Here is a 26,912-nt window from a genome sequence, read left to right on the forward strand (position 1 = left end):
ACCACACGTGCTCGCTGGACGTACTGCACGCACACGTTGCTTCAACTGCACGAAGGCGTTGCCAATGCACTGTACCAGCAAGCGAGCTGCAAAGCAAACTTCAGTGAGCTGCAAAAAAAACTTTAGTGAGCTGCAGAGAGGGGCCCCTCGCCTTGGGCAACCGGAGCCATCGCCATCCTGGACCCATCATCCGTCCACTCCGGCGCCATTGAGGAGCCCACGGCCTGATCACGGCAAGGAGCTCGAACAGAGTAGGAGGGGGTTGATTGGCGACAAACTGCTCACCGCACTTCTTACATCGGCACCGCCACCGGACTACATGAACGCGTGCACCGCACTGCACGACACATGCCGGAGACTGCGAGGGCTCACCCTCAACGAACTGCATCAACGCACTGGAAAATGTACAAAATGAAAGCTTCTGAACTGTACTGCACTACTCATCAGTTTTTCTGAAAACACTAAATTATTCTGAACACCAAAAATTTTGGGACGGGATGCGCACGGAGTCGCACTTCCGTACTGCACGCAGTTGGTGGCTGGGACCTCGCCAGAATACGAGGAAAGGGGGTCGGCAGAGAGGTTGGGGAGAAGGTCACCTGAATGAGAAGGATGCGACGGGGGTCAGATTTGCGGTGGAGGAAGGAGTCCAGCTGCACGCGCGCAGGTGGGGATCCGGCCGCCAGCGCGTGGTGATAGAGCTTGTCGTATCCGATGCGGGGGAGATGAGGAGGTGGGTTGACTCGTCGGAACTGCACGCCGTCACGCCATCATGTGCGTGCGAACTGCATCGACGACCACAACTACCTGCAACGATATTTTATCTGCACTGCTCGCCGTCAGTAGGAAGACAACATGGGTGCTAGCAGGGACAAACCGCATGGGTGTGCGTGACCGAACTGCAAGAATCAAGTGAGGGAGGTGAGGAGCGGCGGTGCTCTCGCTGCTCTCCTAGCTGCCGTGCTGCTCACTCCCCAGGTGCTGCAGGTGGGGAAGGCTAGCGGCTTAGAGCCTCCGCCTCCTCTGTGTCCCTAGGTGCGGTGCAGGTAGATCTCCATCCGGGAGAGGCGGCACCCGAGGGACGCAGAAGTGGTGCGGGCCGGAGCCAGCAACCCGCCATGCGGCCCGTGAGGAAGTAGATGACCGGGGAGGTGCCGGTGTGGCGCGGTGGGCTGGGCGGCGGCCAAGATCCGAAGGTCTGTGGCGGCGGCGCGTGTGCCGGGGGACGACGGCTGGACGGAGGTGGTGCGGGCCAGCGCGGGGGAGGTAGGTCGCGAGGCGGGTCGGGGGAGGCCCGGATCCCGTGGCCGGCTCACCGGAGGAGGATGCCGGGGTGGTAGGCTCCCGGCGACACATCCGGGCTAGTAACTGCTTCTATCGTGCATCCGGGCGACGGATCTGGGGCATGGGTGCGGGGAGCTGGCTGGGGGGAAGAATGGTGGTGGAGGCGGAGGGGATCGAGGGGATAGGGGAGGAAGAGATGTGGAGGTAAGTGCGTGCGTGGGTGGGTGGGCTGAGGTTAGGAGGTGTTATCAGAATAGAAGGTTTTTGTTATTAAATTAAGAGTCTTAAGGGTGTTATCATAATAGAACTGGTTTGAATAAATATGGAAAATTGTCGGCTTTCGAATCTAGTTATTGGTGCTTCATGTTGAAGCCGGCTTGATAATCATTGGTATTATAACAAAGGCATATAGGCGTTAGTTATTGACTAAACAAATTTTATAACTGCAAATGGTTAACCTGGCCAATAGACCGGCTCCTGCAAATGCATGTATATATGATGCATTGTATGATGATGCAAATGTATGATGATGTATGTGTATGATAACAGAGTTTAAAACGTTGGCTTTCGAGGCTCGGCATAAGACTGGCTTTCGAGGCGCGAGTCTTGGTTTTGCTTCCCGTGGAAGCAGGCCTTGTAGCCTCTTTTGGTTTATCCTCGCTTTTTGTAAGCCGACTCTTACGTGACTTAAACCGGTATTTTAACCTTGACAAGTTTAGCGTCAATTTTCATTGACTTATCAAGAGTACACCGGGTCACCTCTTCAGAGTAGCATCAAGCTAACATGCAGGTTTAACCAACTTTCATAATGACATATGCCGTGTCAAGAGGGATGTTAATAGCTAAACTCAATGAGTTGGAAGCCCCCTAGTGACCATATGATCATTGGAAAGCTCAACATAGGATATACAGGAGACACTGCTACTACTGCAAAACATCTGGGTCCAGATAAGCCGACTTTATTCCATTGATCATAATATATACAGGAGACAATGCTACTACTATAGGTGTGTTAAGGTTTTTGAGCCGTAGGCATTTTAAGTTTGCCGAATGTAGGCATTTTTGAGGTTGCCCAACCATAAAATCACATGAAGATGAACATGGAGTTACCTCTGAGGTTAACTCAAAAGTGCTAGTCTATTTTATTTGAAGAATAAAATCATGAAAAACATGAAAATGACTTAGCTGTTTTTATGCCTCAACGTTGACGATGTGATGTGAACCCGCGGAAGGTTGAGGTCGACCGCGGCGGGTTATAGATGGCCCCCCATGAGTCGCTTGGGAGTAACCCAGCCGATGATTCGACCCGGTGGCTTGTTAAAGTTGACCAAACCGCAGTGGCGGCGACTTGTGCGCATGCCCATTGAGCCATCCGGTGCAGGTGGAGGCTGGTAATATGTTATTTTTTGCTCCAGAGTTGATGGAGTAGACTGGGACATAGGGGTGGCGGCCTGCGCGCGCCCGCTGAGCAATTCGTGCGGACGGGTGCGACTCCGGTTTGTTGATATAGACGCGGGGGTCGGCCACGATGTTCGAAGTTGGCGCGGACGCGTGAGTCAGCTGCGGCTTTGTATGCCGGCGTGAATGAGACAGTCGACCGCAATGTTGTAAGACTGCATGGATGGAAGAGTCGACCGCGGCGTTGTAAGCTGGCGTGGACGCTCGAGTTGCACACGGCGTTGTAAACCGGTGCGGACGTGTGACTCCGACGCGGTGTGTTGGTGAAGACCAGACCATAGGGGCGGCGGCTTGCGCGCATCTGTTGGGTAGCTCGGGCGAGCAGACGCGACACTGGTACGGTCTCCGGGTTTCGTTGTAGACTAGACTGTGGGGGGCGCCGGCTTACGCACTTGTCCATCCGCGTGGCACGAACAGATGCTAGTCGCAAGATGGTGCTGTGGGCGCTCCGTACCTGTGATATGATGTCATTTTTATAGTGAACACTTGCCCTCTTCACTGCTTCTATAAACCTTGCGAAAATGTCAGACTCAATTTGTGACTCCGCGAGCGTGAGCAGATGGTTTAAACATCCGTTCCATGCGCCAAAACCTGAGTGTCTTCACGTGCTTCTGGAGTCAAGCAACAACACTATGAAGTAGTCAAGATGTTCGGTATCTGAATGTATCCAACTGAAATTTAGGATCCCTGAGATGATCTTCCCCTTCCCACTGAGCAGTAACATGATTAGGCTGAGACAAGTAGGTGCCAATGGAGTCTCTCAAGTAGTTCCAGGTGACTGAGAGTGTTCATCCCTTGAATTTTTGTTGATATTGCTTCAGGAGATCTCCAGCAACCTGCTGCAGCGAACTATGTTGTCTCCTTCAAATGTTTGAAATATATCATGATCATTCCACAGACCACCAAAATGATTTACAGCAGGATACCCATGGACACCACACGATTCTCGGCATATGCGGATAGATTTTGCTGTGTATGAAGTTATGTAGGATTTCAACCCAGATGAAAGTACATGGACATCATCCGTAACATCCTCGTCATTGGTTTTCTTCATTTCCGAGTACATATCTACCAAATACGCTCTGGAAAAATGAAATGCATACGCTGATGCCAACATAGGCATTAGTTTATGCTGGTGCGATTGGTAATCCATCACACTGATTTCAGACTCCTTAGGTAGACCAAACTGTTGACGCAGTAAAGCATATCTAACAGCAATGGTCACTGCAACTTTGAGTACTCCCACAAAACTATATGCAAGGACAACTCCCCCCAACAAGCTCACCGAGGGTTGCTGCAAATCTTCTGTTAATCGTGGGGAGACTGCTTATGTATTTTCCATCTCGCGCCACATCACCGAATCGGTTCAGAAGGTTGTCACGAGGTATCCTAACTGAATAGAATCTCAGGGCACCACTATCTACAACATTTAGGCCTATCTTGTACCCACAATCATTGATCTCAATTCCAGGGAGAACAGCCTGAGTTTCAAGGTCCGTGAAAGGTCCCGAAGAATAACGCTGGGAGAAGGCCCGGGTCGGCGAGCGCGTCATGCGCCACCGTGATACGTCTCCAACGTATCTACTTTTCCTAACACTTTCCCTCTTGTTTTGGACTCTAATTTGCATGATTTGAATGAAACTAACCCCGGATTGACGTTGTTTTCAGCAGAACTACCATGGTGTTGTTTTTGTGCAGAAATAAAAGTTCTCGGAATGGAACAAAACTTTGCGCAGAATTTTTATATAATATATAAGAATTTCTGGAGCCAAGACCTATCGAAGGGGGGCACTTGGGTGGGCACAACCCACCAGGGCACACCCCCCTCACCAGGCGCGCCCAGGTGGGTTGTCCCCACCTGGTGGCCCCGCAGACCCTAAAACCAACGCTATAAAATCCTACTTTTCCAAAAAGAATCAGGGAGAAAGAATTATCGCGATCCACGAGACGGAGCCGCTGTCACCTCCTGTTCTTCATCGGGAGGCCAGATCTAGAGTCCGTTTGGGGCTCCAGAGAGGGGGGTCTTCGTTCTTCATCATCACCAACCCTTCTCCATCGCCAATTCCATGATGCTCCCTACCGTGAGTGAGTAATTCCCTCGTAGGCTCGCTGGTCGGTGAGGAGTTGGATGAGATTCATCATGTAATCGAGTTAGTTTTGTTAGGGCTTGATCCCTAGTATCCACTATGTTCTAAGATTGATGTTGCTATGACTTTGCCATGCTTAATGCTTGTCACTTTGGGCCCGGGTGCCATGATTTCAGATCTGAACCGTTTATGTTATCACCATTATATCCATGTTCTAGATCCGATCTTGCAAGTTATAGTCACCTATTACGTGTTATGATCTAGCAATCCTGGAGTGACAATAATCGGGACCACTCCCGGTGATGACCGTAGTGTGAGGAGTTCATGTATTCACTATGTGTTAATGCTTTGTTCCAATTCTCTAATAAAAGGAGGCCTTAATATCCCTTAGTTTCCAATATGGACCCTGCTGCCACGGGAGGGTAGGACAAAAGATTTCATGCAAGTTCTTTTCATAAGCACGTATGACTATTTACGGAATACATGCCTACATTATATTGATGAACTAGAGCTAGTGCCGTATCGCCCTAGGTTATAACTGTCTCATGATGAGTATCATCCAACAAGTAACCGATCCAATGCCTACAAATTTATCCTATATTGTTTCTGCTAAGCTACTATTGCTATCATCACTGTTACACTTGCTACAAAACTATTCCTACCATTGTTATTGTTATCGTTACTGTTGCTACTATTATCAAAACTATCATACTACTTTTCTACTGGTCACTATGCTGCAGATAATTAATCTCCAGGTGTGGTTGAATTGATAACTCAGTAGCTACTACCTTCAAATATTCTTTGGCTCCCCTATGTCAAAACTATAAATTTGGGTTGAATACTGTACCCTCGAAAACTGTTGCGATCCCATATACTTGTGGGTTATCAAGACCTTTTTCTGGCGCCGTTGTCGTGGAGCATAGCTATATTTGTTGAGTCACTTGGGATTATTATCACTTTATCACTATGAAGAATCTGAAGGATGCTAAGACTAAGATATTTCCCTCAAAGACGAGGGGAGGTAAGGAACTGCCATCCAGTTCTGCTTTAGATTCACCTTCCGTTATAAGTAAACTTGCAACACCACCACATGCTATTAATTTTGATATTTCGCAAGTTATTGATGATGCTATCTCTGCTATGGATAATGCTTATGATGATGCTAGTACCTTGCTTAATGATGATGTGCCACTTGGTGACTTTCTTGATAAACAAATTGCTAGAGTAACACAACATGATGTTGTTGAATCTGATGATGAGCTTGAGACTGAAATTCCTGAAACACCTGCTAGAACTAGCTCTCCTAGACATGAATTTTCTAAGGTACCGGAAGGTTATGTTATGAGTGAGGAAACAACTAGAGATATTCTTGCTTGCAGAGATAGAGATGATCTAGAGAAATTATTATGCAAGTATAAAGAAAAATCTCTGAATGCTAGAATGAAATGTGACCCTAAGTTTGCCACTTCACCTATCTTTATTGATGATAAGGATTATGAATTCTCTGTCGACCCAGAGTTAATTACTTTGGTTGAATCTGATCCTTTCCATGGTTATGAAACTGAAACTGTTGTGGCACATCTTACTAAGTTGAATGACATAGCCACCCTTTTTACCCATGATGAGAAAACTTACTATTACTTTATTCTCAAATTATTTCCTTTCTCATTAAAGGGTGATGCTAAAGCTTGGTACAATACTCTTGCTCCTAGTTGTGTGCGTAGTCCCTAGGATATGATTTATTACTTCTCTGAAAAATACTTTCCTGCTCATAAGAAACAAGCTGCCTTACATGAAATATTTAACTTTGTTCAAATTAAAGAAGGGAGTCTCCCACAAGCTTGGGGGAGGTTTTGCCAATTACTTAATGCTTTACCGGATCATCCTCTTAAGAAAAATGAAATACTTGATATCTTCTATAATGGACTAAATGATGCTTCTAGGGACTTCCTAGATAGTTGTGCTGGTTGTGTTTTCAGGGAACGAACCATTGGACAAGCTGAGGAATTATTGAATAACATATTGAAAAATTATGATGATTGAACTATTCCTGAATCACCGCCTAAAACCACTCCGAAGTAGAGGGGTATATTATATCTCGGTCCTGAAGATATGCAAGAGGCAAAGAAATCTATGAAGTAAAATTGTATCAAAGCTGAGGATGTTACAAATTTACCTCCTATTGAAGAAATACATGGGCTTAATACACCACCACTGCCTAAGGTGGTAGAGGTAAATTCTCTAATGAATTTCAATGATAATGACAATCCTCACAATATGTATCATAGACAATGCCTTTATGAGTTTGAAAACTACATTAGAAAACAAGATCACTTCAATGCAAATGTTATGAAACAATTGAAATACAATTCTGATATGATTGCTTGCTTGAGTGACTTGTTATTTGGAATATCAAATGATGTCAGAGGTGTTGGAAAGCATGCTTCTATGGTTCAAACTCAGTTAGAACAAGTTGCTAAATCTCAAAGAGAATTGCTTGATGAAATGAATAATAATATGCGTGACTTTGCTGTTAGAGTTGCAACTAGAGGAGGTAAAATGACTCAGGAACCACTTTATCCTGAGGGACACCCAAAAAAATTTGAACAAGATTCACAAAGAGCTAACACTAGTGTACCTAGTCCTTCTAGAAAGAAAAAGAAAAATGATAGGACTTTGCATGCTCCTAGTGAACCTGAAATAGAAAAACCTCCTGATAATGATAATGAAACTTCTATCTCTGATGCTGAAACTCAGTCTGGTAAGGAACATTCACCTAGTGATAATGAAAAAGATAATGCTGATGTTCATGAAAATACTCAACCAAATAATAAAGAACCAGACAATGATGTTGAGATAGAACCACCTGTTGATCTTGATAACCCACAACCTAAGAATAAAAGGTATGACAAAAGAGACTTCATTGCTAGAAAACACGGTAAAGAAAGAGAATCGTGGGTTCAAAAACCTATGCCTTTTCCACCTAAGTCAACTAAAAAGAATGATGATGAAGAATTTGAACGCTTTGGTGAAATGTTGAGGCCAGTCTTTTTGCGTACTCGCTTGACTGATATCTTGAAAATGCCTCCTTATGCAAAGTATATGAAAGACATCATTACTTATAAGAGAAAAATACCGGAAGCTGAAATCTCCACTATGCTTTCTAATTATACTTTTAAAGATGGAGTACCTAAAAACTTGGAGATTCGGGAATACCAACTATACCTTGCTCCATCAAAAAGAATTATGTGAAAACTCCTTTGTGTGATTTAGGAGCTGGTGTTAGTGTTATGCCTTCTTATTTATATAAAAGACTTGATTTGAATAAACTCACACCTACTGAAATATCTTTGCAAATGGCTGACAAATCAACTGCCATACCTATCGGTATCTGTGAGGATGTGCCCGTTGTTGTTGCTAATGTTACTATTTTGACTGACTTTGTTATAGTTGAGATGCCCGAGGACGACAACATGTCGATTATCCTTGGTAGACCCTTCTTGAATATAGCAGGGGCTGTTATTGATTGCAATAAAAGCAAGGTCACTTTTCATATCAATGGTAATGAGCATATGGTGCACTTTCTGAAGAAACAATTCCAAGTGAATGGTATTAATGTTATTGAAAAGTCTCCGACAATCACTATTGGAAGTTTTCAAGTACCTCTACCTACTGTCAAAAAGAAATATGAAATGCTTATTGTTGGGGACATTCACATCCCCATTGAGGTAACTTAGTGATTTACGAAAGTTCTTCGGTTTCATGCTAATCGAAAGTGGTTGTTAATAAGACTTGATCAACCTTATTAATGGATCATTTTTTAGCGGTATGAAGTGGATGAATTTAGTAAGCACTAGCTTCTGTCCCTACTTTTTGTTTTCTGTTTTTATTAGTTAAATAAAACCGAATGCCATGTTTTGTTTGTTTTCTGAATTTATCGTGCAATAAAAGATGACCCAAAAATAAAAGTTCTCAGAATGCCCTGAAAATTTAATATATTTTTTATGAATATTTTTGAATTTTTGGTGCAAATAACATCAGAGGGAGGTGCACCAGGTGGGCACAACCCACCTGGGCGCGCCAGGACCCCCAGGCGCACCCTGGTGGGTTGTGGTCCCCATGTGGGCCCCCTCACTTATCTCTTTACACCACATCATCACTTACCCCCAGAAAAAATCTCCATTGCTCTCTCTCCCGGGTTCTTGCTCTCAAACCCGTGAATTTCGATCTCTTTGCTCGAAGCTCCGTTTCCGAAACTGTTTCGGGGGATTGTTGCTTGGTATGTGGCTCCACCGTTTGTCCAATTATTTTTTGTTTTAGTGGTTTATATTTTGAATAATTAGCTACTCTTGGTGCCGATGTAGATGAGCTTGCATGTTGTATTCTTAGTGTTCTAAGTAGTTGGAATGCTTGCTATGGCCTCTATGTATCCCTATGAGTAGTTGCTATCAATTTGATAAATTTTTGTCACCCAAAATTTTTCAGAAAATTGTACGTGGACATGATGAACCTATTTGGAAGGAGTTCTTCGAGGAGGCGATCCTCGGGGGCTTCATCTAGTGACAGCTCCGCTCGCCGGTCATATGTTGAACCAAGTGAGAGTTCCACTCGAGATGCTGCCACCAAAACATGCTTATGGCCTTGCAATGAGTATATGATGTGTGTGGGTATTAAAGAAGAATTTGAGCAATATGCTCACAAGGCCGGTCTCGGTCCCTACATTTCAAATAAGTGTGAACAACGCCACCTTCTCACTGAATCATTTGTCAAAGGATTTAAATTCCTTCCCCATGAGTCTAGGGGTGTCCTTTATGCTTTATGATAATCCGTTTACCATCTCACCAATTTTTTTTGCTTACCATTGCAAACTCCAATTCCGGGGTTTGCTTCATGAACCGCCAAGGGCTGAATACCAATCTTTCTTGACTAGCCTTTGCTACAGAGAGACGAGGGGAGTGACACAAGGCAGAATAAAGAGCATTCATTTTCCCGCAATTCAGTACTTTGCATTATTTAACAGGAAATGTATAGTAGGCATGCAAGACTGTAGTACACTTTGTGCTCCAGACTTGAGCCTCATACACACTGCTCTCACCGGTGAAAGGAATTATATCCTTGGAGCGATTGTTGCATGAAGTGTTGGCAAAAACGACACCTATGGGATCCCAGGGAATCCCTTCTATGGTTGGTGGGGCGTGGAGCTGCGCAAAGAGTAGGTCTACCAATCAGCGTGAGGGGATTTTTAGCCAGGTTCGGGCCGCAAATGATGCGTAAAACCCTAGTCCTGCTTGTCTGTGTTTATTTGGTGTTCTTCCATTCTTGGACTAGCTGCTATGCATGCCCAGTCCAAAAAGTCTGAATCCATCCACAATACGCCTCCGGCCTCCTTTTATATGTCAAAGGGGTCACCACAGTGGCACACAAGAGGTGAAAAGTCTATCCAGTGTACAAGTTTATCGCCTGACATCGTAGGACAAACGCATTTAATGCACTGCCTACGTGCCCTCTTGCTTTATCGGGGGCGGCAACAAATCTCGTCCTGTCCGTCGCCGCCTCACCCAGCTTCAACGCGCGTCCAAGCTGACGAGGCATGCAGCGCCATGCTGGCTGGCTACTGTGCTGGTGCGGTGACATGATCTTCATGAAGATCTGCATGCCACCATGCAGGTGCTTGACTAGTTGGCCAAGAATCTGCATGCTTCCACGCAGGCGCTTGCCTAGTTGGCGGGCTGGTTGCCGTGTCGGAATGGCCGCAGGGTAGTGAAACGTTGGTGGGTGCGGGCCTAGCCGTGGCCCCGTAGATGCCCCTGACAAGGGTCTTGCCGGGGTCTCTTCGACCGTCCCCGGCAAGGATCTTTGCCGGGGGTCTTCGTCTTCTGGTTCTTATCTAGGCTCGCAGGCCTTTGGTTTTCTCAAAGATCTACATGCCACCACACAGGTGCCCTCGAGTCTTGGTTTCGACGTTGTCGATGGTGTCAGAGCTCTCAGGCTCAAGGGTGGCGGCCTTGCTGGTGTCTGGCGAGTTGCCCCGGCAAGGCTCTTGACGGGGCTATGTAGGCCGCCCTGGTAAGGGTGTTGCCGGGGGAAGCCCATCTTGCCCCTTCGCTCTTCATGCCTCTGGCTTGAATGCTGCCTTGGCAGTCTCGTACCTTTGCTTCTTCTGCCTTGCCAAGCACGGCCACAGGCGTGGCTACGACTACCCGTGCACAAGTAAAGGGGTACAGAAAGGCCCCTACTTTTGTACACCGACAAGAGCCCCCGGGGCTGGGCCATACATAAGCATGAGGCATTGTTGGGCCAAGCCCAGAAAGGTGTGTGGACACGCGTGGCAGAGTTTTAACCGTGGTAATTTCTTCGCCATTTGCGCTCGCCATGACCCGCATTGAGTTCGTGATGTGGGGGTCGTGCGTGGAACGGTCGTAGCATGCTTGCGTCACCCCACGGTGAATAGTAAAGAGGCGGCCCGCATCTTCCCCATAAAAAAGAGGAAACTGCTGGGGTGCTGCTCATTTACCCACCGTGCCATTTCCAATCTTGGAACCACCGTTCCCCTCTTCTTCTTCAAGCGCAAATCGAAGCTTTCGCCTCTGCTCACCGCCGTCGCGCCCCCATTGCCCTTGATCCCTCACCCCCTCTCAGCCACCATGGCGCCCAAGACAAGCAAGAGCAAGGGAGCGGCCAAGGACGCTGGGGGAAAGAGGCATCAGAGAGTGAGTTGGTGGAGTTGCGGACGCAGCATGCCCTCTTCACTTTGATGGTCGACGCGCTCACCCTCAAGGAGAACTTTAGGCCCTTGTTGGGGAGGGAGACGTCGGGGCATCCCGCCATGCGCATCGTCTCTACCTCCTTTGCCAAGCCTGGTCCAAATTGATATCCTTTCTTTGTCGACTATTTCTCCTGCGGGCTCTGCTCTCCTTTCACAGATTTCTTCAATGATGTCATGCACACCTACGGCTTCCACCTTCTGGACCTTACGCCGAACACCGTGGCGTGCATGGCCTTCTTTGCGCATCTGTGCGAGGGCTTCACCAGAGTGCACCCCAGCATGGCGCTCTTCCGCCATTACTTCACCCCTCGCATCCAGCCAGCGGGCGCCATCTCTGGCTGCATCACTTGGATCTCGAGGACCCAGAGCAGGGGCACGTACCCGGAGGGTGCCCAGAAGGAGAGGTGGGATGAGTGGCGCGACCGATGGTGCTGGATCGAGGAGATAGATCCATAGGAGTTCTGCTAGGTCCGTCGGAGGCCGCCGGTCCGCAGCAAGGACTGGGGCGAGCCCGACGCCGATGACAAGAAGCTCACGGTCGCCACCACCAGGATCCATCACCTCACCTCGACCGGGCTCACTCTCAAGATGATCGGGGCCGACTTCATCTGCCGCTGGATTGCTCCACTGCACAATAAGGGGAGGCCGGCCTATGACTTCAGGAATGCGACCGATATCATGAGGCTCCGCCCCGGCCTAAACCACAACTTCATGGTGCTGCAGCATGCCCATCTTTTTCAGAGGATTTTCCAGTTTAAGGTTGATGAGGTCGGCAGGGTCGAGAGGACTGGCAAGGCCGAGAAGACCGGCAACGCCGCCAAGGCCGACAAGTATGATAGCCTGTTCGGGTTGCTAGCGGGGGTAGTCCCATTGAGCAAGAACTCTTGCCTGACCGCCATCATCACCATGATGCCGGTTTTCAATGCGCACGGCCTCGATTCGACCTGGGCTGAGCCAAAGGAAGAGCTAGTGGAGGCATTCTTTGACAACTTGTCGGAGAGGTATGCTGGCGACGAGCCACAACTCATCTGTGACACCACTAAGGAAGATCCGGCGTACATTGCCGCCAGGGTGGAGGATGCAACACTTGCTGAGGAGGCGGCAGCCTAGTCCTGTGGAGGACAAGGCCGACGCGGCCGCAGAAGAGAGGGAGTTTGCCGAGTGGATGGGGTCTGCCAGGGAACCCAGTGGCGCCGGCGCTCGGGCCCCCTTGTTGAAGAAGCGGTCGAGGAGTTGGCCGAAGAGGAAACCGATGCTGATGATTCCTCGGCCCCGGGGAGGAAACACGTCCTACGTCGGGCTGGTTCCGGTGAGCCGGTTCGGCCTGGCAAGACTGCACAACGGGAACGGGCCTAGGCGTAGCCCGCGTGCCAGACAAGGGCTGCAGCCCAGGACTCCGTCCCCTTCTCCTTCCCTTGTGGACGCTGCCCCGGGGGCCGATTTCGACCTTGGGTCCTTTAGCCTGAAGAGGAAGAGGAGGCCAGCGGAGGAGGATGAGTAAGCACCTTGCCTCTCATCATTTCCCGACCCTCCGCCCATGCCATCTTTCCCTGACTTGATCTTATCTTCACAGCGACACAGAGACGCTATCCCAGAGGGGGCAAAGAGAGCGAAAGCTTCGATGGTTGGCGAGCCCCCGGCGAGCGCTCCGTGCATGCCGACGTTGGTGGTGATCAACCCAGACAACAGCCCTCGACGCAACCCCCGCTTCAGCCCCCAGCGTGAGTCCGTTATTCACTCCCCATCGACGGGCGTTGGGGTGTGTATCGTTGGTGCTGACCTTGCCGGGTTCGCAGGAGGAGAGCAGCAACAAGAGGAGCTGCTGAGGGCCGCCCCTGACACGCCGCCCCCGTCAACCACACCACCCAGAGGGGTGTCATTGGCAAGGGCATCTACCGCCGAGCCCATGCGCATGGAGGAAGAGGGGGCAAGCTTGGGTGCCGGTGGCTCCATCCCGGGAATGAATGTTGGCGAGGAGAGAACCACTTCTTCTCAGTTCGGCACGAGTAAGTTGCCTGCCTCCGGTTCCTATTCTTTCTTTTCTTTGTTCTAAACTTTGATTTTGGCCTCGCTTCATTCTCCTTTCTGGTTTCCAGACCCTCCCTCGATGGACCAGGTAGACATCGACACTGTCATCGAGGAGGTCACCAAGGATGTCGAAGATGAGGCCACCAAGATCGCGGCTGGGGAAGCCACCGGCGGGGCCGCCAAGGGGCCTGCCGCGGAGACCGACAAGGCTGCTGTCGGGGAGGCTGGCAAGGCTGCTGCCAAAGAGGCCGCCAAGTGGCCTGCCAGGGAGGCCAGCAAGACCACTACCGAGGAGGCCGCTAAGGAGCCCACCGGGGAGGAGGCGGCCGATGACCAACCTTCCTCCCCTACAGCCCCGCCCTGGGCAAGTACTTGAAGGTGGGAGATGATCTATTCATCTGCCTCCCAAGGACAGCAAGCACCAGAGCGCCAGCCGAAGGGGAGGTATTCGACGATGAGGCCCTCACCACCACCGGGCTCCAGGTTGTTGACGAACCGAGCGCTAGCAGCGGTGGTTTCCAAGAGGAGTAGCTCCTCCGGGCCATGAGCGCCAATTTCCAGAAGCTCCATGCTCTCCACCGTGCCCGCCAGGATAAGGTGAACTCCAGGACGGCGCCCGTGGACAAGGCGGAAGACGACTTTCAGTAGCGCATCGCTCAGACGCAAGTCTGGTTCGCCGAGGCCCGGCAGGACCTGAGGGACGCCCAGGATCAGCTAGACGAGCGCAAGCGAGAGCTCCTCCTGAAGCAGGCTGACATCAAGAAGGCCCAAGAGGTGGCGAAGGAACAGGACGCCAAGGATGAAGCTAACTGGCGGCAGCAGCAAGCTCTACTGGACACCCAGGAGGAGGACCTCGTTGCTCGTGAACAGGTGCTTGTCGTCATGCTGCGTGGCAAGGACGAGGAAATCAAGAAGATCATCGCGCAGCGGACCCAGGAGCTGGAGCGGAAGCACAAGGATGCACTTGATGCTCTGGCCCTGGACCAAGCCGACAAGGTGGAGAAGCTACCAAGCTGGAGCTGGAGCGGGAGGATCTGAAGAAGGAGATCTCAAAGCTGACGGAGGACAAGGACACGGCTAACCACACTCTGGCGGATTCGCAGGTTGCCATCTCCGACAAGACCAACCTGCTCTCCGAGGCCAACGACTCCATCAACGATCTGAAGCTGAAACTGGACACCTTGGAAGGGATGCTTTCGGAGGTCAGGGCCTGTGAGGAGACCCTGAATAAGGCCCTTGAGGGGGAGAGGCTGCTGCGGCAGGGTGACACCGCCGCCCACAAGGACTATGTGGAAAACATGAATCTCTGGACCAGCCGCCTCATTGATGTTGCAGAGAGGCTCACCACGCATCTAGCCGTCATGGACATGCCGAACTTCAGGTACTCCCAGGAGGCAAGCATAAGCCCCAGTGCCAGGCTGACCTTATTCTTCGAGGGCGTCCTCAACACCCTGGAACAGCTCCGCTCTAGTCGAGCAACTTATCTGGCCAATGTGGCTCGGAGGCTTTGCCGGGGCACCCTGACCAAGGTGCTCACCAAGGTGGCGTTTTGGAACCCCAGCATCGACTTCGCCAATGCGCTTGAGAGTTTGCCGGATGATGCGGACCTCGAGGCACTCGAAGAGTGTATCGAGCCCATCATTAGCTGCATTGACGGAGTCAAGAGGGTGGAGGGCCAGCGCCAGGACTAGCCACCCCATTTCTCATTGCTGTTGCGAGTTCATGACCAAGACAATTTTATCTTAAGTTAAAACCGCGACAACCGCTGATGTAATATAACTTTGCAATATGTTGAAATGGTGCATGCTATCTTCCTGTTTGATCTTTCTTTGTATGTACACACCCTACACTTAGTTGGATAGGTTTGTCGGTGCGTAAACCCGTGCTGTGGCGCTTTGAGGAACGGATCCTTAGTAACCTGCCGGCGGCGCTTGCTGCCGGGCAAGCCACCTTGCCATTCTTGGCGCAGCCGCTTGAACCATTGAGCGGACTCAAAACAGAACAAGGGCGTTGTCAACAACGGAAGGGTTCCCTTGCGTGCAGGTTTTCCATACAAGGAGCAAAATCCTTCGAGGAAAATAACCCTATATATAAAAAAAGGAAATTGCTCAAGGTTTTGCGTGACTTAGCTTTTCTGTCGCCACGCGGATGGTTGTTGCGGTGCAGATGACGCCGCTCGCCTGGCCGATGGCACCGGAGGGTGGCTGGTTGCTGTTGCCCTCTTCTTTTGAGCCATCGCGATGAAGGAGTCGATGTGCTAACTTTTAGAATAGATTTTCACAGCCTCAGCGCCCCCTACCTGGCGCGCCAAATATGTCGGTGAAAACGACACCTATGGGATCCCAGGGAATCCCTTCTATGGTTGACGGGGCGTGGAGCTGCGTAAAGAGCAGGTCTACCGATCAACGTGAGGGGATTTTAGCCAGGTTCGGGCCGCAAACAATGCGTAAAACCCTAGTCCTGCTTGTCTGTGATTATTTGGTGTTCTTCCGTTCTTGGACTAGCTGCTATGCATGCCCAGTCAAAAAAGTTTGAATCCTTCCACAATACGCCTCGGGCCTCCTTTTATATGTCAAAGGGGTCACCACAGTGGCACACAGGAGGTGAAAAGTATCTCCAATGTACAAGTTTATCGCCTGACATCGTAGGACAAATGCATTTAATGCACTGCCTACGTGCCCTCTTGCTTTATCGGGGGCGGCAACAAAGCTCGTCCCGTCCATCGCCGCCTCGCCCAGCTTCGACGCGCGTCCAAGCTGACGAGGCATGCAACGCCATGCTATCTGGTTGGCTGCTGTGCTGGTGCGGTGACAGGGTCTTCATGAAGATCTGCATGCCACCACGCAGGTGCTTGACTAGTTGTCCCAGAAGCTGCATGTTGCCATGCAGGCGCTTGCCTAGTTGGCTAGTCGGTTGCCGCGTCGGAACGGCTCCGGGGTAGTGAAACGTTGGTGGGTGCGGGCCTAGCCATGGCCCCGCAGATGCCCTCGACAAGGGTCTTGCTGGGGTCTCTTCGGCCGTCCCTGGCAAGGATCTTTGCCGGGGGTCTTCGTCTTCTGGTTCTTATCTAGGCTCGCAGGCCTTTGTTTTTTTCAAAGATCTGCATGCCACCACGCGGGCGCCCCCGAGTCTTGGTCTCGACGTTTTCGATGGTGTCAGACCTCTCAGGCTCAAGGGTGACGGCCTCACTGCTGTGGGGCGAGTTGCCCCGGCAAGGCTCTTGCCGGGGCTATGTAGGCCTCCCCGGCATGGGTGTTGCCGGGGGAAGCCCATCTTGCCCCTTCACTCTTCATGCCTCTGGCTTGAATGCTACCTTGGCAGTCTCATACCTTGGCTTCTTCTGCCTTGCCAAGCACAGCTGCAGGCATGGCTACCACTACCCATGCACAAGTAAAGGGGTACAGAAAGGCCCCTACTTTTGTACACCGACATGCAGACTTCAGCATAATGCTAACAATGGCTGGCTCTATGGTGGAGTTTATGCCATGCGTTTAGCATGAGGGCTGGGTGTTGCACCTTTGCCCTTTGATTCTATCCTACCCACACAGTATTTAGATTTTGACACTTTAAAAGATCATAAGATCCTTAAAGGAAAGATTGATAACTTCACTTACAATCTATTGTTTAACCAAACATCTATTGTGCACACATATTTGCCCGCGCCTGCTCTTTTTGACTATTACAGCAAGGGAAAATATTTTGTTCTTGAGAGCGAGGCCCGAGCTCACAACGCAATAGTGGAGGCAGCACGGCAGGCCGAGGCATCTGCACCGAGAGCCTCCGCAAGCTACCACGCCAACTACTATCGTCCAGGCTTCTGATCGACTACCAAGTTAGGCCAAAAGCCTAAGCTTGGGGGAGTACGTGTTCTCACCGACATTACATTCATGCCCACTTAATTCCATTGGTCGGTGTTCACACTTTTTCATTGTATCATCCATGCTTAAATTTATTTTTCTTGCTTTCTTCTTGTGTGTTTGAAAAACTTTAGAAAAACCAAAAAAATTAGTTGTAGTTAGTTTACTTTCTATGCATGCTTAGTAGTAATATTAAAATGAAAACTCAAAAATATTTCCTTGTTCTTCTTTTGCTTGTTGGGAGCTTTCCCGTGTAAATAGTTTTTCTCATTTTTGCTTTTCCATTTTTATTTGCTTGTTCAAGTAAACCAAAAACTCCAAAAGTATTTCAGTGTATTTCTCTGAATTTCTTTTCCTTTTATTCGAGTTGTACCAAGGAGAAGACCACGATGAAAATGTTGAGTGGCTCTCATATGAATAACTATTGAACTAATAAAGGTACCATTTACCTTGTCTTCTCTTGTTGAATAAAATGTTTGCAGATTCCAGCTTAGTCCATGGCACTCTTGCACTATTATTATTTTCATATCGTTCGGTCGTGCAAGTGAAAGGCAATAATGACGATATTCGATGAACTGGCCATGGTAGAGAGAAACTGGTATGAACTCGACTTGTTCTGTTTGTGTAAATATGTTTAACCTAGTATCCATGATTCATCCCATTGTGATTAAACATGTTAGCAATGACAATTAGAGATTATAGTTTCTCATGCCATGAATAAGTAGCTGGGAGTGGATAATGATTTATCTTGGATATCAACATTGTATTAAAATGATTCTGCTGTAGTATGATGATATGGTATCCTCCTCTGAATGTTTGAGTGGCTTGACTTGGCACATGTTCATGCATGTGGTTGAATCAAAACCAACATAGCCTTTATGATATTTATGTTCATGGTGATCATATCCTACTCATGCTAGTGTCCAATGTTACTTATGCATAATGCATGTTCATGATAGTTGTTGCTCTCTAGCTGGCCGCTTCTCAATCTAATTACTAGCCTTCGCCTGTACTAAGCGGGAATTCTGCTTGTACATAAAAAACCTTGAACCCAAAGTTATTCCAGATGAGTCCACCATACCTACCTATATGCGGTATTACCCTGCCATCCTAAGTAAATTTGCATGTGCCACCTCTAAAAACTTCTAAAAAATTCCCTTTTGTGTGCCTGGACCGTTCATGGAACAACAGGAGGTGGTCGGTATCTTCCATGCTAAGCGGGTTATTATCAGGTCGAGTGTTTATTCAGTCTCCATCGCACGAGAAAAAGGGCGGTAATAGGGATGCCCAGTCCCAAACTACAAACACAAAAGAGTTAATCTCTGAAATAATCAAACAAAAACTCCCAATGGAGTCAAAACCTTTACTTTTTATCGCTTGGGAACCGCCACTAGCTTGTTTAGCATGGGAGATATTGATAACTGATGGTCGTGAATAAATGAGAAGGGTGCATGTCTCAAAATATCATTTATCTCTGTTTTAAAAACTTGAGCTCTGGCACCTCTGCAAATCACTGCTTCCCTCTGCGAAAGGACTATCTATTTACTTTTATGTTGTGTCATCACCTTCTAAAACAAGCGCTAGAACCTGAGAGCACAACTGTCATGACTTATGCATTGTGTGTAGCTAATGTTGGGTGCATCATGACTGGATCATTTCTACCATGAATTACAATGTTTAGTCGTTGCTTGGACTTTGGAGGTGCTCTGCATTTATGTTTTGCAGTCTCAGAAAGGGCTAGCGAGATACTACTATTGTCATATTATATCATGGTTGTTTTGACAACGTGTTGCCATTTGAGATGTCTTATTATTGCTCGCTAGCTGATTGTGTCATTGATATTAGTTAATGTAATCTTTAAGAGTTATTGTTGGCATGGTTAGTTATAATGTTGGCTGAAAACCTGGGTGCTGTTTAAGCTTATTTATGCAAATAAGAGAAAAAGAGTACGTAAAAGTTTTTCTTTTTCACTTTCAGTTTACCAAATGAATTGCTTGAGGACAAGCAAAGGTTTAAGCTTGGGGGAGTTGATACGTATCCAACGTATCTACTTTTCCTAACGCTTTTCCTCTTGTTTTGGACTCTAATTTGCATGATTTGAATGAAACTAACCCCGGACTGACGCTGTTTTCAGCAGAACTACGATGGTGTTGTTTTTGTGCAGAAATAAAAGTTCTCGGAATGGAACGAAACCTTGCGAGAAATTTTTATATAATATATAAGAATTTCTGGAGCCAAGACCTACCGAAGGGGGGCACCTGGGTGGGCACAACCAACCAGGGCGCGCCCCCTCACCAGGTGCGCCCAGGTGGGTTGTCCCCACCTGGTGGCCCCGCAGACCCTGAAACCGACGCTATAAAATCCTATTTTTTAGAAAAGAATTAGGGAGAAAGAATTATCGCGATCCACGAGACGGAGCCGCTGTTACCTCCTGTTCTTCATCCGGAGGCCAGATCTGGAGTCCGTTTGGGGCTCTGGAGAGGGGATCTTCATTCTTCGTCATCACCAACCCTTCTCCATCGCCAATTCCATGATGCTCCCCACCGGGAGTGAGTAATTCCCTAATAGGCTCGCTGGTCGGTGAGGAGTTGGATGAGATTCATCATGTAATTGAGTTAGTTTTGTTAGGGCTTGATCCCTAGTATCCACTATGTTCTAAGATTGATGTTGCTATGACTTTGCCATTGTCGGTGTCAAAACTAGCGGATCTCGGGTAGGGGGTCCCGAACTGTGCGTCTAAGGCGGATGGTAACGGGAGGCAGGGAACACGATGTTTTACCAAGGTTTGGGCCCTCTTGATGGAGGTAAGACCCTACGTCCTGCTTGATTTATTCTTGATGATATGATTATTACAAGAGTTGATCTACCACGAGATCGGAGAGGCTAAACCCTAGAAGCTAGCCTATGGTATGATTGTATGTTGTCCTATGGACTAAAACCCTCCGGTTTATATAGACACCGGAGGGGGCTAGGGTTACACAAGGTCGGTTACAAAGGAGGAGATATACATATCCGTATTGCCTAGCTTGCCTTCCACGCCAAATAGAGTCCCATCCGGACATGAGACGAAGTCTTCAATCTTGTATCTTCATAGTCCAACAGTCCGGCCAAAGGATATAGTCCGGCTATCCGGAGACACCCTAATCCAGGATCCCTCAGTAGCCCCTTGATACGTCTCCAACATATCTATAATTTTTGATTGCTCCATGCTATATTATCTACTGTTTTGGACTATATTGGGCTTTATTTTTAACTTTTATATTATTTTTGGGACTAACCTATTAACCGGAGGCCCAGCCCAGAATTGCTGTTTTTTTGCCTATTTCAGTGTTTCGAAGAAACGGAATATCAAACGGAGTCCAAACGGAATAAACCTTTCTGGAACGTGATTTTCTTCCCGAATATGACCCAGGAGACTTGGACCCTACGCCAAGGAATCTTCGAGGTGGGCACGAGGTAGGGGGGCACGCCCTATACCCCCAGGCGCGCCCCCACCCTCGTGGGCCCACCGAAGCTCCACCGACGTACTTCTTCCTCCTATATATACCTACGTACCCCCAAACGAACAGGGACGGAGCCAAAAACCTAATTCCACCGCCGCAACTTTCTGTATCCATGAGATCCCATCTTGGGGCCTGTTCCGGAGCTCCGCCGGAGAGGGCCGTCATCACAGAGGGCTTCTACATCATCATAGCCTCTCCGATGAAGTGTGAGTAGTTTACCTCAGACCTCCGGGTCCATAGTTATTAGCTAGATGGCTTCTTCTCTCTTTTTGGATCTCAATACAAAGTTCTCCCCCTCTCTCGTGGAGATCTATTCGATGTAATCTTCTTCTTTTTGCGGTGTGTTTGTTGAGACCGATGAATTGTGGGTTTATGATCAAGTCTATCTATGAATAATATTTGAATCTTCTCTGAATTCTTTTATGTATGATTGGTTATCTTTGCAAGTCTCTTCGACTTATCCGTTTGGTTTGGCCAACTAGATTGGTAGTTCTTGCCATGGGAGAAGTGCTTAGCTTTGGGTTCGATCTTGCGGTGTCCTTTCCCAGTGACAGAAGGGGCAGCAAGGCACGTATTGCATCGTTGCCATCGAGGATAACAAGATGGGGTTTATTTCATATTGCATGAATTTATCTCTCTACATCATGTCATCTTGCTTAAAGCGTTACTCTGTTTTTAACTTAATACTCTAGATGCATGCTGGATAGCGGTCGATGAGTGGAGTAATAGTAGTAGATGCAAAATCATTTCGGTCTACTTGTCACGGACGTGATGCCTATATACATGATCATGCCTAGATATTCTCATAACTATGCTCAATTCTGTCAATTGCTCAACATTAATTTGTTCACCCACCGTAGAATACTTATGCTCTTGAGAGAAGCCACTAGTGAAACCTATGGCCCCTAGGTCTATTCTCATCATATCAAACTCCATCACTTTAATCTTGCTTTGCTTTTTTTACTTTGCCTTTTACTTTTCACTTTGCACCTCTATACCAAAAATACCAAAAATATTATATCTATCAGATGTCACTCTCGTAAGTGACCGTGAAGTGACTGACAACCCCTAATCGCGTTAGTTGCAAGTAGCTATCGTTTTGTGTAGGTACGAGGGACTTGAGCATGGACTCCTACTAGATTGATACCTTGGTTCTCAAAAACTGAGTGGAAATACTTACGCTACTCTGCTGCATCATCCTTTCCTCTTCGGGGAAATCCAACGCAAGCTCAAGAGGTAGCAAGAAGAATTTCTGGCGCCGTTGCCGGGGAGTGTATGCAAAAAGTCAACATACCAAGTACCCATCACAATCCCTATCTCTCGCATTACATTAGTTGCCATTTGCCTCTCGTTTTCCAATCCCCCACTTCACCCTTGTCGTTTTATTCGCCCTCTCTCTCTCTATCCTCCCTCTCTATTTGCCTCTTTTGCCCGTTTGCTTTTTGTTTGCTCGTATGGTTGGAATAGTTGTTTATTTATTACTAAACAGAGAACCTAAGATCTATGGATCCTCATCCACACATGCTAATCTTTTTAAGAGATCCAATTATGATGAACCAATTGCTAGTGAGTTTTGTGCACTAGATTATCTTTATGAAGTTTTGCTTGAAATTCGTGAATCTGAAAAGTGTGATGAATTACTTCATGAAGCGATTCACGATAGATCTTTGAATAGAAAGCATGATTGCAATGATTCTAGTATAAATTCTATTAATGTCAATTGTGCTAATAATATGCAAAACCCTAAGCTTGGGGATGCTAGTTTTGCTATGTCCTCTACTTGTTAAAATGATCATGATTGGGGTGATTCTTCTTTCGATCTTGAAAATTTATTTAAACCCCATGATGAATATGAGATTGATTATAATATTTGCAATAATATTGAAAGTGGGTTTGGAAGAATGTCAACTTTAGATCCCACATATTTGGAGAATGTTCAATCTTATGAAGTTTTTAATAAAAGTGGGTTTGGAAAGGTCATGACTTTAGTTAATGTTAATCCCACTATCTTGGAAGAGTGTCAACTTTGCATGCATGAGGACCGTGTTGAAAATATTTTATGTGATAGCTATTTTGTTGAATTTGATTATGATCCTACATGTAATTATTATGTGAGAGGAAAATATGGTGGTAGAAATTTTCTTGTTACTAAATTACCTCTCGTTATGTTGAGATTGCTATTGTTTTTTTCCGTTTCCTTGCATATGCTAGTTTTTGCTTGCCTTGCTAATTTTTTTGCCTATAAGATGCCTATTCATAGGAAGTATGTTAGACTTTCACGTGTTTTATGATGCTCTCTTTGTGCTTCAATTCTTGTCTTTCATGTGAGCATCATTGAAATATTACACCTAGCTATAAGGCTTTAAAGAAAAGCGCTTGTTGGGAGTCAACCCAATATTTATCCTTGATGTTATTTAATTAATAAATTTATTTAGCCTCTGTTTTGGTTGTGTTTTTTGTGTTTAATTAGTGTTTGTGCCAAGTAGAACCGTTGGGAAGACTTGGGGAAAGTCTTGTTGAACTTGCTGTAAAAAACAGAAACTTTAGCGCTCACGAGAACTGCTGTCATCTTTATTTGGAGAGTGATATTTAGTTAATTATTTTTGAAGATGATTAATAGATAAATTCCTCACGTTCAGATATTTATTTTAGAATTTTTGGGGTTCCAGATCTTGCGCTAGCTACAGATTAATACATACTGTTCTGTTTTTGACAGATTCTGTTTTTCGTGTGTTGTTTGCTTATTTTGATGAATCTATGGTTAGTAAAATAGTTTATAATCCATAGATAATTTGGAATACAGTAGGTTTAACACCAATATAAATAAAGAATTATTTCATTACAGTACCTTGAAGTGGTCTTTTGTTTTCTTTCTCTAACGGAGCTCATGAGATTTCTATTGAGTTTTGTGTTGTGAAGTTTTCAAGTTTTGGGTGAATTCTTTTGATGGATTATGGAACAAGGAGTGGCAAGAGCCTAAGCTTGGGGATGCCCATGGCACCCCCAAGATAATCCAAGGACACCAAAAAGTCAAAGCTTGGGGATGCCCCGGAAGGCATCCCCTCTTTCGTCCACTTCCATCGGTAATTTACTTGGAGCTATATTTTTATTCACCAATATGATATGTGTTTTGCTTGGAGCGTCTTGTATTATTTGTTTCTTTGTGTTTTAGTGTGCCACAATCATCCTTCCTGTACACACCTTTTGAGAGATCCATACATGAATTAAAATTTGATAGAATACTGTATGTGCTTCACTTATATCTTTTGAGAGTTATGATTTTGCTCTATGTGCTTCACTTATATCTTTTGAGCTATGTAATTTTGCTCCATGTGCTTCACTTAGATCTTTTAAGAGCACGGTGGTGGATTTGTTTTAAAAAAACTATTGATATCTCATGCTTCACTTAAATTATTTTGAGAGTCTTAATAGCATGGTAATTTGCTTAATAGTAACATGCTTGGTATTCAAGATTTGTGAAACTTTCTTTTGAGTGTGTTGAATACTAAGAAAAGATGGATGCTTGATAATTGTTTTGATATATGGAGGTAGTAATATCAAAGTCATGCTAGTAGAGTAATTGTGAATTTGAGAAGTGCTTGAGTTAAAGTTTGCAAGTCCCGTAGCATGCACGTATGGTAAACGTTATGCAACAAATTTGAAACATGAGGTGTTATTTGATTGTCCTCCTTATGAGTGGCGGTCGGGGACGAGCGATGGTCTTTTCCTACCAATCTATCGCCCTAGGAGCATGCGCGTAATACTTTGGTTTTTGATGGCTTGTAGATTTTTGCAATAAGTATATGAGTTCTTTATGACTAATGTTGAGTCCATGGATTATACACACTCTCACCCTTCCATCATTGCTAGCCTCTACGGTACCGTGCATTGCCCTTTCTCACATCGAGAGTTGGTGCAAACTTCGCCGGTGCATCCAAACCCCGTGATATGAGACACTCTTTCACACATAAACCTCCTTATATCTTCCTCAAAACAGCCACCATACCTACCTATTATGGCATTTCCATAGCCATTCCGAGATATATTGCCATGCAACTTTCCACCATCCAGTTTATCATGACGCATTCATCATTGTCATATTGCTTATCATGATCATGTAGTTGACATAGTATTTGTGGCAAAGCCACCGTTCATAATTTTTTCATACTTGTCACTCTTGATTCATTGCATATCCCGGTACACCGCCGGAGGCATCCATATAGAGTCATACTTTGTTCTAGTATCGAGTTGTAATCATTGAGTTGTAAATAAATAGAAGTGTGATGATCATCATTCAATAGAGCATTGTCCCAAAAAAAAAAGAGAAAGGCCAAAGAAAAAAAAGAAGGCCCCCCAAAAAAAGAGAAAATAAATAAAAAGGGGCAATGCTACTATCCTTTTTTCCACACTTGTGCTTCAAAGTAGCACCATGTTCTTCATATAGAGAGTCTCTTGAGTTATCACTTTCACATACTAGTGGGAATTTTCATTATAGAACTTGGCTTGTATATTCCAACAATGGGCCTCCTCAAGTGCCCTAGGTCTTCGTGAGCAAGCAAGTTGGATGCACACCCACTTAGTTTCTTTTGTTGAGCATTCATACATTTATAGCTCTAGTGCATCCGTTGCATGGCAATCCCTACTCCTTGCATTAACATCAATCGATGGGCATCTCCATAGCCCATTGATTAGCCTCGTTGATGTGAGACTTTCTCCTTTTTGTCTTCTCCACATAACCCCCATCATTATATTCTATTCCACCCATAGTGCTATATCCATGGCTCACGCTCATGTATTGCATGAAAGTTAATGAGTTTGAAATTATTAAGGTATGAAACAACTGCTTGGCTTGTCATTGGGGTTGTGCATGATGAGGGCATTCTTGTGTGACGAAAATGGAGCATGACTAAACTATATGATTTTGTAGGGATGAACTTTCTTTGGCCATGTTACTTTAAGAAAACATAATTGCTTGTTGGTTTGCTTGAAGTATTATTATTCTCTATGTCAATATGAACTTTTGTCTTGAATCTTCCTAATCTGAATATTCATACCACAATTAAGAAGATTTGCATTGAAATTATGCCAAGTAGCACTCCGCATCAAAAATTCTCTTTTTATCATTTACCTACTCGAGGACGAGCAGAAATTAAGCTTGGGGATGCCTGATACGTCTCCAACGTATCTATAATTTTGATTGCTCCATGCTATATTATCTACTGTTTTGGACTATATTGGGCTTTATTTTTCACTTTTATATTATTTTTGGGACTAACCTATTAATCGGAGGCCCATCCCAGAATTGCAGTTTTCTTGCCTATTTCAGTGTTTCAAAGAAACGAAATATCAAACGGAGTCCAAACGGAATAAACCTTTCTGGAACGTGATTTTCTTCCCGAATATGACCCAGGAGACTTGGACCCTACGCAAAGGAAGCTTCAAGGTGGGCACGAGGTAGGGGGGCGCGCCCTATACCCCCAGGCGCGCGCCCCACCCTCGTGGGCCCACCGAAGCTCCACCGGCGTACTTCTTCCTCCTATATATACCTACGTACCCCCAAACGAACAAGGACGGAGCCAAAAACCTAATTCCACAGCCGCAACTTTCTGTATCCATGAGATCCCATCTTGGGGCCTATTCCGGAGCTCCGCCGGAGAGGGCCGTCATCACGGAGGGCTTCTACATCATCATAGCCTCTCCGATGAAGTGTGAGTAGTTTACCTCAGACCTTCGGGTCCATAGTTATTAGCTAGATGGCTTCTTCTCTCTTTTTGGATCTCAATACAAAGTTCTCCCCCTCTCTCGTGGAGATCTATTCGATGTAATCTTCTTCTTTTTGCGGTGTGTTTGTTGAGACCGATGAATTGTGGGTTTATAATCAAGTCTATCTATGAATAATATTTGAATCTTCTCTGAATTCTTTTATGTA

The 26,912-nt window shown here is 46.4% G+C and overlaps 1 pseudogene; it reads right to left on the reverse strand.

The window, feature by feature from the left end:
• Positions 1–374: 374 nt before the first annotated feature.
• Positions 375–4,295, reverse strand: LOC123083837 (acyl-coenzyme A oxidase 2, peroxisomal-like; annotated as a pseudogene).
• Between the last annotated feature and the right edge of the window lie 22,617 nt (positions 4,296–26,912).

This window comes from Triticum aestivum, chromosome 4A (genome assembly GCF_018294505.1).
Source record: "Triticum aestivum cultivar Chinese Spring chromosome 4A, IWGSC CS RefSeq v2.1, whole genome shotgun sequence".
In the NCBI taxonomy this organism is placed as follows: domain Eukaryota; kingdom Viridiplantae; phylum Streptophyta; class Magnoliopsida; order Poales; family Poaceae; genus Triticum; species Triticum aestivum.